Genomic DNA, 11444 nt, shown 5'->3' with positions numbered 1-11444 from the left:
AAAATTACCAGTAATCATCCCACAGATGTAATATTATCTACAGCTACTCTTAGTACCATTGATGTTAAGTTAGACTCTTTTTCTCCAATTGATCTTTCTGAGTTAACTTCAATAATTACTTCCTCCAAACCATCAACGTGTCTTTTAGACCCCATTCCTACAAAACTGCTCAAAGAAGTCCTGCCATTGATTAATTCTTCGATCTTAAATATGATCAACCTATCTCTAATAATCGGCTATGTACCACAGGCCTTCAAGCTGGCTGTGGTTAAACCTTTACTCAAAAAGCATCTCTAGACCCAGCAGTCTTAGCTAATTATAGGCCAATCTCCAACCTTCCTTTCATATCAAAAATCCTTGAAAGAGTAGTTGTCAAACAGCTAACAGATCATCTGCAGAGGAATGGCTTATTTGAAGAGTTTCAGTCAGGTTTCAGAGCTCATCACAGCACAGAAACAGCTTTAGTGAAGGTTACAAATGATCTTCTTATGGCCTCTGACAGTGGACTCATCTCTGTGCTTGTCCTGCTAGACCTCAGTGCAGCGTTCGATACTGTCGACCATAATATCCTATTAGAGCGATTAGAACATGCTGTAGGTATTACAGGTACTGCACTGCAGTGGTTTGTATCATATCTATCTAATAGACTCCAATTTGTGCATGTAAATGGAGAGTCCTCTTCACACACTGAGGTTAATTATGGAGTTCCACAGGGTTCAGTGCTAGGACCAATTCTGTTTACATTATACATGCTTCCCTTAGGCAGCATCATTAGAAGACATAGCATACATTTACACTGCTATGCAGATGACACCCAGCTCTATCTGTCCATGAAGCCAGATAACACACACCAATGAGTTAAACTGCAGGAATGTCTTAAAGACATAAAGACCTGGATGGCCGCTAACTTTCTGCTTCTTAATTCAGATAAAACTGAGGTTATTGTACTCGGCCCTGAAAATCTTAGAAATATGGTATCTAACCAGATTCATACTCTGGATGGCATTACCTTGGCCTCCAGTAACGCTGTGAGGAACCTTGGAGTCATTTTTGACCAGGACATGTCCTTCAACGCACATATTAAACAAATATGTAAGACTGCTTTCTTCCATTTGCGCAACATCTCTAAAATTAGAAATATCCTGTCTCAGAGTGACGCTGAAAAACTAGTTCATGCATTTATTACTTCCAGGCTGGACGACTGTAATTCATTATTATTAGGAAGTCCTAAAAACTCACTGAAAAGCCTTCAGCTAATCCAAAATGCTGCAGCAAGAGTCCTGACAGGGACTAGAAGGAGAGAGCATATTTCTCCTGTTTTGGCTTCCCTTCATTGGCTTCCTGTTAAATCCAGAATTGAATTCAAAATCCTGCTCCTCACATACAAGGTCTTAAATAATCAGCCCCAACTTATCTTAATGACCTTGTAGTACCATATCACCCTATTAGAGCACTTCGCTCTCGCTCTGCAGGCCTACTTGTTGTTCCTAGAGTATTTAAAAGTAGAATGGGAGGCAGAGCCTTCAGTTTTCAGGCCCCTCTTCTGTGGAACCAGCTTCCAGTTTGGATTCGGGAGACAGAAACTATCTCTACTTTTAAGATTAGGCTTAAAACTTTCCTTTTTGCTAAAGCATATAGTTAGGGCTGGACCAGGTGACCCTGAATCCTCCCTTAGTTATGCTGCAGTAGACGTAGGCTGCCGGGGGATTCCCAAGATGCATTGAGTTTTTCCTTTCCAGTCACCTTTCTCACTCACTATGTATTAACAGACCTCTCTGCATTGAATCATATCTGTTATTAACCTCTGTCTCTCTTCCACAGCATGTCTTTATCCTGTCTTCCTTCTCTCACCCCAACCGGTCGCAGCAGATGGCCGCCCCTCCCTGAGCCTGGTTCTGCCGGAGGTTTCTTCCTGTTAAAAGGGAGTTTTTCCTTCCCACTGTCGCCAAAGTGCTTGCTCATAGGGGGTCATATGATTGTTGGGTTTTTCTCTGTATCTATGAAGCGCCTTGAGGCGACTTTTGTTGTGATTTGGCGCTATATAAATAAAATTGAATTGAATTGAATTGAATTGAACTAGAGCCGAGAGCACAGCCACATGTGTGATACCAGCATTGTGTGTTTTTAATTAAACCCTTACAGGATGCATTCAGCAGCACTTTTTACAATGAATTCCCTTTTTATCTTTATACTCGCATGTATTTATATTTATGTTTTTCAACATATTTAAAACAAATACTGTTTGAACCAGTTTGCACAAATAAAGATGATAATCCAGAAATGCTCATCTTTTCAGATCTTTCACTCAAACTATTTTCAGATGTAATGTTTTTCTGAGGAAAAAGCATGTACAGTGTCTGAAATCTGTCCAGCAGTCTTTGAAATCAGACGTGCTGAAACTTTTGACCAACTTTAATCGCTTATCAAACACAACACCAGTTTTCGAGTTGTGTTAAATGTTCAGCAAAAGGCCTTTCACGATTTTCAAAGGCTATTTAATAGGATGGACGATTAGTTAACTGTCTATTAATCACTTGTCATCTCCAAAGCAGGTTCTGCGTATTAGTGCCTCATTCTTATTTAAGTTCTAATAAATGCAGGAGTGCATATACTTTATTGATCTGTCAGATAATTGTAGTGAGACGCTCCATCCCAAAGGGATCCCAGCAAAAACGGATGAAATACTGTTATTTTCCTGTTATCTCAAACCACACACAAACAAAATAACATTAGAACATTTTTGTCCACAACATAGGTGGTGATTCAGCACAGCTCTGATTATGAAACTATCATCAAACACAGCCGTCCAATGTCTACATTTATATATAACTTTATTATTTTGGTTTGTTTCCTTTGCTTTGAATTGATAAAAAAGGTAGCATGAAAGAATTCCAGAGCGACACGTAGCATGTCACCGCAAGAAGTTTAATTTGGAAATATCTATGAAATACCAAGTATATGTCTGTAATAGGCCAACAGTCAGTAGTTAGTTAACATCACAATGTTTTAGACAGTGATGCAAATAAAGAGTCCATCAAAAAGCTGCCAAGCCCGGGGGGCCCGAGGGGGCCTGAGGGGCCTGAGGGGCCCGAGGGGCTGGCCAGGGCACTCTGGCACACCTGCAATTGGTGCAAAATGCTGCGGCACGCTTTTTAACTGGTAAAAGAACATTTCAGCATGTTACTCCTGTTCTGCCCTCCTTGCACTGGTTTCCAATTGAATTTAGGATCTATTTTGAAATCCTTTTACTGGTTTTTAAATCCTTAAATGGTCTGGCACCTGTATATTCGCCCTACGCCCCCCCTCGTTCTCTCTGGTCAGCTGAGCTTGCTCTCAGTCCCTAAATCACGGCTGAAACTTCACACTAGGCCGTCTACATCAGTGGTGCTCTTTAAATCCAGGTAAAAACGTTTTTATTCACTGGCCTTTCACTCAGTGGGTATTTTATTGTTATTTATTTATTGTATTTATTATTCCTATTGTTGATATTTCTGCTGTGCGGCACTTTGGCCACGTGTTGTTTGTAAAGAGTTGTATAAGTAAATTATGGTTTAATGAGTAAATTCAAACAAAAAGCTTTTCAGCCCCGGAGATTTCTGCTTGATGTAACGATGAAGATGATGTTCTTATTATTTTGACATGTCCAGATCCAACGTCCAGACAAATCATTCAAATAGTGCTAATTATTAATCTAATAAAATAATAGAATTTTTCTCTACTTTACTGCTTGGATGTGCTGCATCACACAGTATGTGGTAACATCTGGCTCACATTCTGTGGTTATTGTTGAGGCCAAGTAGACAGCTCGTTATCGTGGGGCAACTGTCAGCCGGGATCTACACACCCCAGAGTTATGAAAAACAAAAGATGCAGTTTTCCTACCGTACTATAAATATACTGATCATGGCTCTTAAAATGGGCATTTTAATTGGGTTAAAACTGTTGCATTTAATCTAACTGTTTTTTGGCTTTTTTTTTCTTTTTCTCACTGGGTCAGGTTTAGCAAAGATTCACAGGAATTTGACTGACAGCAAGATAAATATATATATATATATATATATATATATTTATATATATATATATATATATATATATATATATATATATAAGGCTTTGTTGTCATTGCTTATAATAGCACACAATAGTGCACATTGTTTTGTGTACTGTATATATTGTATATTAGTATGTAGCACAAGTACAGTTGTCCTGTGTTGGGTGAGACTTGGTACTTTAATCTTTTATTTAATACCAGACTTAATATATAAAGGCTGAAGAAGAAAACACATGTAACTGTTCAAACACTGTCGCTTTCATATGTTTTACACTCAGCTGAATTCCTAATCGCAAGTGACAGCTGGCAACTGCTGCCAGCGTCTCACACTGACACACACAATTAAGAATGTGTAATTCAGTGTTAGCAGAAACAACATGCACACTATCTAACACCATATCTGAGTGACATAAGGAGGCATTAGTCTCTCACTTCTTCCCCTTTGTTGTTCCCCTCAAAGAAAAAAATGGTAAGGTCTAAATTGGGGTTTTTCCAGTGCCTACATAGATTTACGTTGCCATGGAGATGTTACAAAATAAGGGCCGGGTTAGTTACCCTCTCCTCCAATGTTTCAACAATCATGCGGGCTGTAACGAAAAGCAGAGAGCAAAGAGAGAAACGAGTGTCACTGGCTCTTTGTAGTGTCTGTCATCCTAGCCGGAGGATTTTCATGACTGTAATAACAGTTTAGCAAACGTGTTTGCACCCTGACATGTGCACAGATCACGTGACTTGATGAATTTAGCAAGGTTTTCCAAAGCAGACAGCACAGATTGTGCTAAAGCTGTATACTCAGAAGTGACAAACTGAATGCTCCACCAGCCAGAAAAGGTCAAGTTAATGAAAAACAGAGCAGCACCTTTGAGATCCAGCCTGCTGCCCCACTCAAGACACCAACAATGACTAATTCACTTCCACTCTGAGACCTTGCACATTTTAAATGCTTGCTTGCCTCTCAAAACAAAACTGTCTTTTGTGATGTGAAGGAGACGGGACCGATGGATGGCAAGAATCTGCCGAAGCTGCCAGCGGGCATTGATCCTGCGGAGCGGCCTCTGCTCCACGCTGGCTGACGGCCAGACCAGAAACAAACTGTGCAGAGGGAAAAGTTTGCAATGAAGAAAAAAGGAGAAATTAGGAAAAACAACAACAAGAGGAGACGATAGTGGAGACATTCCCCAGCTGCCGCGATGCCGACTGCTATGCTCTAAGTCGCATATCGCGCTTCACTGAGACAGCATGAGTTTAATCATAACACGCTGTGTTTGCTTAACAAGTTTACACTAGAGCAGTTCACCCCAGCCCACGCTGATGAGTCTTTCTGAGGGGAGGCAACGTTTCACAGTGACTCAGTCAGCCAGAGAACAAGCAATCTGCAGGACATGCAACACACGTGCAAATACACAGACACACACAGAATAACAGTAAATTCATGCTTTTGTTCACTCCTGGAACTCACGTCACGGGAAACCAACTGCAGTTCCTGTAATGGCCTCTTGAGGCGACTCAGTCCTCAGAGACTCCCATTAATCAGGATATTTGAAGCAGGGTACAAAAAATAAAATCAGCTAAACAAGTCCCAAGAAACACCAGCCGGGAACATCTGGCTGTGATCTTTGCGGGAACCCTTACAACACGAGTTTTGAACTTTTAGCAAACAGCCCATTCTATCTCAAATGACATTAGCAGATTTTATCAGCTGTCACTGGCAGTGTTGAGCAGGTTACTTTTCAAATGTGTCCCACTACAGATTACAGATTACATGCCCCAAAATGTATTTTGTAACGTATTCTGTTACGTTACTCAATGAGAGTAACGTATTCTGAATACTTTGGATTACTTAACATATTATCATGCTTTTTACAACTACATGAATGTGCTATTGCTGTGTGATTTATTACTGTTACTGAAGGTTACTCTCCATACCAACACCAGCTAGATGTTTAAATCTTAATATAAATGAGTAACAGTAGGTGGACATTAGGTAAGGCTGCACTTTTTGCAGTGATCTCGTATAGAAACTATTCGGCGTGTATATAAAACAGGTCCGCGGCTCTGAACCGTAGTAAAGGGACCTCTGGCTAATACGTCGGGTTCGTGTCGGGCTTGTAGCTGGAAACTAGCTTTACAAAGTAAAGCTAGTTTTGAACCAGGGGGCGATCGTGGCTCAAGAGTTGGTAGTTTGTCCCCCGGCTCCAACAGTCTCGGTCGTTGTGTCCTTGGGCACGGCACTTCACCCGTTGCCTACTGGTGGAGGGCCCAGTGGCGCCAGTGTCCGGCAGCCTCGCCTCTGTCGGTGTGCCCCAGGGCAGCTGTGGCTACAATGTAGCTTCATCACCAGTGTGTGAATGTGTGTGTGTGGATGGGTGGATGACTGAATGTGGTGTGAAGTGCTTTGGAGTCCTTAGGGACTGAGTAAAGCGCTATACAAATACAGGCCATTTACCATTTTGTTGTCTGGGTCGACTTTGCTAGCGAGAGACAGAGAGAGGCGCTGAAAGGCTGCTCCAGCAGAACTTATTGTTTCAGAGGAAAACAGGAACACGGTGTACAGTCGAGTCTTAATAGCTTACTTACAGCTGGGCTGTAACACTCTGTCTATTGCCTTCATATTAAATAATTCTTTGAACAGTAATTTTTAAAAATATTTCTTCACGTCATTATGCGGCCGCAAGTAGACTTGACATGGGCCGTTAGATTGAGACACAGACATTAGAGCCTCGCGTGTTTTGTTTGGGTTTTACCAAAAATAGAGAGGGGGCAGCCTAACATATGAAACAGGAAAAGACCGCCATGTAATCCTTTTATTTCAACAAAGTAACTGTATTCTGAATACCACCTTTTTAAATGGTAACTGTAACAGAATACAGTTACTCATATTTTGTATTTTAAATACGTAACGTCGGTACATGTATTCCATTACTCCCCAACACTGGTCACTGGTGCACTAATACAGCTAACACTGTTTAAGGTAAGTTGACTGAAAACACATCTTTCTGTGAACTTTATCAAGTTTTCAATGAGCGCTTTTATTTAGAGCGGCGCTCCAGGCCTCGAGATGTTCTGCAGGTTTTAGATGTGTCCTTGATCCAACACAGCTCATTTAAATGGATAAATTAAAATGTTCTCCAGAGGCCTGGTAATGAACTAATTGTTCAGGATTCAGGTGTGTTGCCCCAGGTGATCTCTAAAACCTGCATCTCGACCCTCGAGGCCTGGAGTTCCCCACACCTGGTTTAGAGAACCTGCTTTCCTAATCCATGCCTAACTAACATAGTTAGATACAAACTGGCTATGAATGCGTTGCTGCTAGTCTCAGTAATTATGGTATATAGTTTAATTAAACAGTTTTCATACATGCTACCTGTGCTGAACTTATACAGCAGCCTGGTCCATCAACCCAAACACCAGATGTGTTTTGTTTTATCCGGGTCTAAATCTCTACTTCAAAAAACGTCACATGTGAGCTAACAGCTAGCTGTAGTTCCAGGTACTGTTACAGTTTTCATCAGTCATCTTTACAGTGACTGCCCCTGCCATGCTGTGCCAAAATGACATTTTCATATGAGTCACTGGTTTGATCTCGGCCGTGCACCTCTATCTAAATCACAGGGTTGACTTATATTACATAATGCATCCATTTTTTCACCTGCAGGAACTGTGCATGCATAGTACACTCATACCATGAAACTGTGTGTGTGTGTGTGTGTGTGTGTGTCACAGCATTTTAACAACACAGTGCTGTAAGGAAAACATGCAGTCGAGCGCACATACACATAGGCAGTAAAAAGGCTCCTTTCACTACCGCTGCTATTCATGCGTCTGTTTTCAATGCGACAGCACTGGATCAAAGACCGTCGCATTATAACAAATGAAACATTACACGATGATGCCAGTGACACGATCCTCATAGTCTGGAAGGTATCAGGTGTCACGCTGAAGAGAGCAAGAGAGACGCAGGGAGTGACATAACCAGCACAGCAGGTTCACACAGACATTAATCACTGATGTCTTCAAAGCAGTGTAACACCACACACTGGACCACTTTAGTTCCACTGATGGGAACTGAATGTGGTCCAAAGTAAAACCATATACAGCACTGTTGGCTTATTCGTGTTGTTTGAATGTCATCAAAACTTAAAGCGCACAGTCTTATTGTGCAGTTTCTGATGCATGAGCTGAAAATAAACCTGTGAGAGGAAACCCTGCATTCAGCACAGCCACGCACACCTGGGGGTACCACCGGGCCGGTCGGCCACTGTGCACCCTCAGTGGTGACGTTTCTGTCTTTGACCTGTGATGCTGTGTGGAAGTTTAATGCTTTACAAATGTTCCACCAAAGAGTCTTTGTCCATTCGCTAATCACAATAATTTAAAGAACAGTTGGATCAATAAAATCTATTTCTGCTGCTAAGAGTTTAGAAAAAATAAAATGTGAAATTTCTGGACTTTAGTCTTGTATTGAATGTTGCATATAGACTCGTTCTTATACAACACTTTTCTACTCAAAGCACTTTATACTACATGTCTCATCCCATATCTAAGTGCTCTCTGTCCAAACCAGGAAACCTTTCAGAGAGCAACCCCTGGTTCAACCATCTGATTGGTGGATGAGTTGCTGTACTTCCAGCCACTCAAACATATGTGTTCTTTTCTTTGTCTCTTCCCATCAAACATTGCTCTTATGTCAAAAACCTGCCCTGAGGAGAGAGTCTGACATTGTGGTCTGGTCAAAGCATCTCTTACAAAGAAAGAAACAGCAATCATGTAACTGCATTAACAAAATCCAGAGTGTGCGTCAACTCATTTTATTGCGAAGTAAATGCGATAAGACAGTCGCGCAATGTCCTCTCCAAGTAATCCAGCTGCTTTTATCAAACACCCTATTTTTAAATATAAACAAGGTTTTTATGTCATTTACATAAATCTAGTCTTAAACTCTCTGTTATCAATAGTATGTGTTAGATTTTCCATTACAGTTTACAGATCGCACACAAAATGCAAAAGTCTTCCACTTTATAATAAAAACCAGGAATAGCAAAGCATCTGTCCAAAGTTATGAGACCCACAATAATCACAATATGTCAAAGTAGTTATTTTCTAAACTCCTCCCTCTTTAACAACAACACAACTGTGTTTTTATTTCTACACATGAATACAGATGATGTGATGTTTGTGGCACATATGTCGATGAAAGCTGATTCTTTGATTTGCAATGCTAATATTGGTGGGAACATTTCAGTGGACTATGTTGTTCAACCATTTAAGGTCATATTTTATGAATAAAACGTCTTTTTTTCTTCTTCTTTTTTTACCATATTTTGTGGTAAAATGTGCAAACACTTTAGGAACACGAAGACCTTGTGAGCTGCAACCTGTTTTTGGGCCCACAGGTACTGGAACCAATAAGTAGGGTCTTTCTTTTATGTGGGCTTTTCTGTTTAAAGGTTCTTGGCTCTTGGGACTCTACCCAGTATTTTGGCCTACACTGCACATGTGAACTGCCAGACTGTATCAGGAGAGTGAGCGCTGAGTGTTCATGTGTGAAAAAACAGGAAGGTTGAAAAGCATCTGGATCCACTCCACTATGATCAACAAATAACTGATCAAAGCTAACTAATCAGAGGCGCTTATGTCATATAAGAACATTTGAATTCTCAGAATAATTGCCAAATGAAGCTTTAGAGGAAAGCTCGTGTGATCTTGGGCACAGCTCAATGTGGACACGTTTTGTGGATTTTTAGCATACTGACAACAAATTTCAGCAGTGGTTTGATTGATGTCGTCATGGATTTGTGGTTAAGGATTGTGGCAGGCCACTAAGGCAACTTCTGAGGCAAATAACCCTGAAACAAGTGGTTCTGGCAGTGAAGGAGGAACGAACAGTTGGGGGTCCAAATCATAGAAACCAATCCTGTGCCCACTGCAGGGATCAGATTTCACATGAAGGATTCTTACAGCAATAATCTTTGAGTTGGTAGGTTTTGAAGTTTGGGGAAATCCACTTTCAGGCCCTTTGAGAATTCAGGTTCTCAATTTTAAAAATGGAAAGACAGTGTTTGTTGTATTTTTGTCTTTCCTTCTACTGCATTACTCAAAAATCCAAAGTATTAATCAATTGTGTTTTTTGAGCTTCTAATAATCAGCACCAGACTTTGTGACTTCAGCATAGTTTTATTAAACAATATTTTTATGGCTTTTTGCAACAGCATACAAAGGTTTGTTTTCACAGTAATATGCCGCAGTAATGAGAAACACTCCCCCCCCCCACCTCCCATCCCTGCTCTCTCCCAAACCTACATCAAATAAAAACACATGAAATATGCATACATTAGTACAATATGTGGCATGTATACATATTGAATGAAACAAAAAGGGAAAAGAAATAGAAATAGCTAGCACAGACTAAACAATTTTCCCCTCATCCACACTCCTGCAGGAGTTGTCCGATGTTTACTTCTTTTATAAAGTTTTTAAATTGCTTCCAAATATCATCAAAATATGTTAACTTGTCTTTGAGAAAGCACGTTATCCTTTCCATTGCCATACACTGTGCCAAAGGATTTATCCAAGCACCAATAGCAGGAGGATCTGATTTTTCCAGTTCAATGCAATTGTACATTTTGCCTGTAATGTACAATAATCCATAAACTTAATTTGATGGGCTCTTAGTTTAAGATTTTTAGGATACACATGTAGTAGCAACATTTCTGCATCTAAAGCAATCTTTGCATTCAAAATTTGGTTTATTTTGTTCATCACCTCCTGCCAAAATGCACGGACAATTCTGCATTCCCATATACAGTGGAAAAATGTCCCACGGGCTTCTCCACATTTAAAACATGTATCTGGAATCTCTTTTATTATATTTGTTCAATTTCACCGGTGTTACATATGTTTGCATGATCCAATTGTATTGTAATAGCTTCAGGTTACTATTAATCGATTGTTTTGTGATTTTAAGTAAATTGACTTTCATGTCTCCTCAGAAATATTAATATTTAGGGCCATTCTCCAAGATTCTAACTTAGAAGCTGATGTTTGTGGAGAGGCAGAGACAATCCAGTTATAGAATGATACGTAATACCATCCATCTATCGATCGGTCCATCTCTAGTTCAAACTGCTTGGTTTAAGTTAATGTTTTTAGGACGTTTAAATGTAATAATTTAATCAAAAAGTTAGCAAATGTTCTGTTGATGATGATGATCAGTGTTGGGCAAGTTACTTTGAAAAAGTAATTAATTATAGTTACTAGTTACTTCTTCAAAAAAGTAACCGAGTTACAAGATTTTAAAAGTAATTAATTACTTGAAAAGTAACTGTTGCTTTTGTTGTGGAAGTTTTCCATTAAATAAAGCCTGCAGACGAGCGGTGAGCAGTAGCTAACATTC

The sequence above is a fragment of the Perissodus microlepis genome, chromosome 14, assembly GCF_051167445.1.
Source record: "Perissodus microlepis isolate ML-2025 ecotype Zambia chromosome 14, ASM5116744v1, whole genome shotgun sequence".
Classification (NCBI taxonomy): Eukaryota; Metazoa; Chordata; class Actinopteri; order Cichliformes; family Cichlidae; genus Perissodus; species Perissodus microlepis.
The sequence above is the reverse complement of the archived record's forward strand: the minus strand, read 5'-3'. Positions refer to the sequence as shown.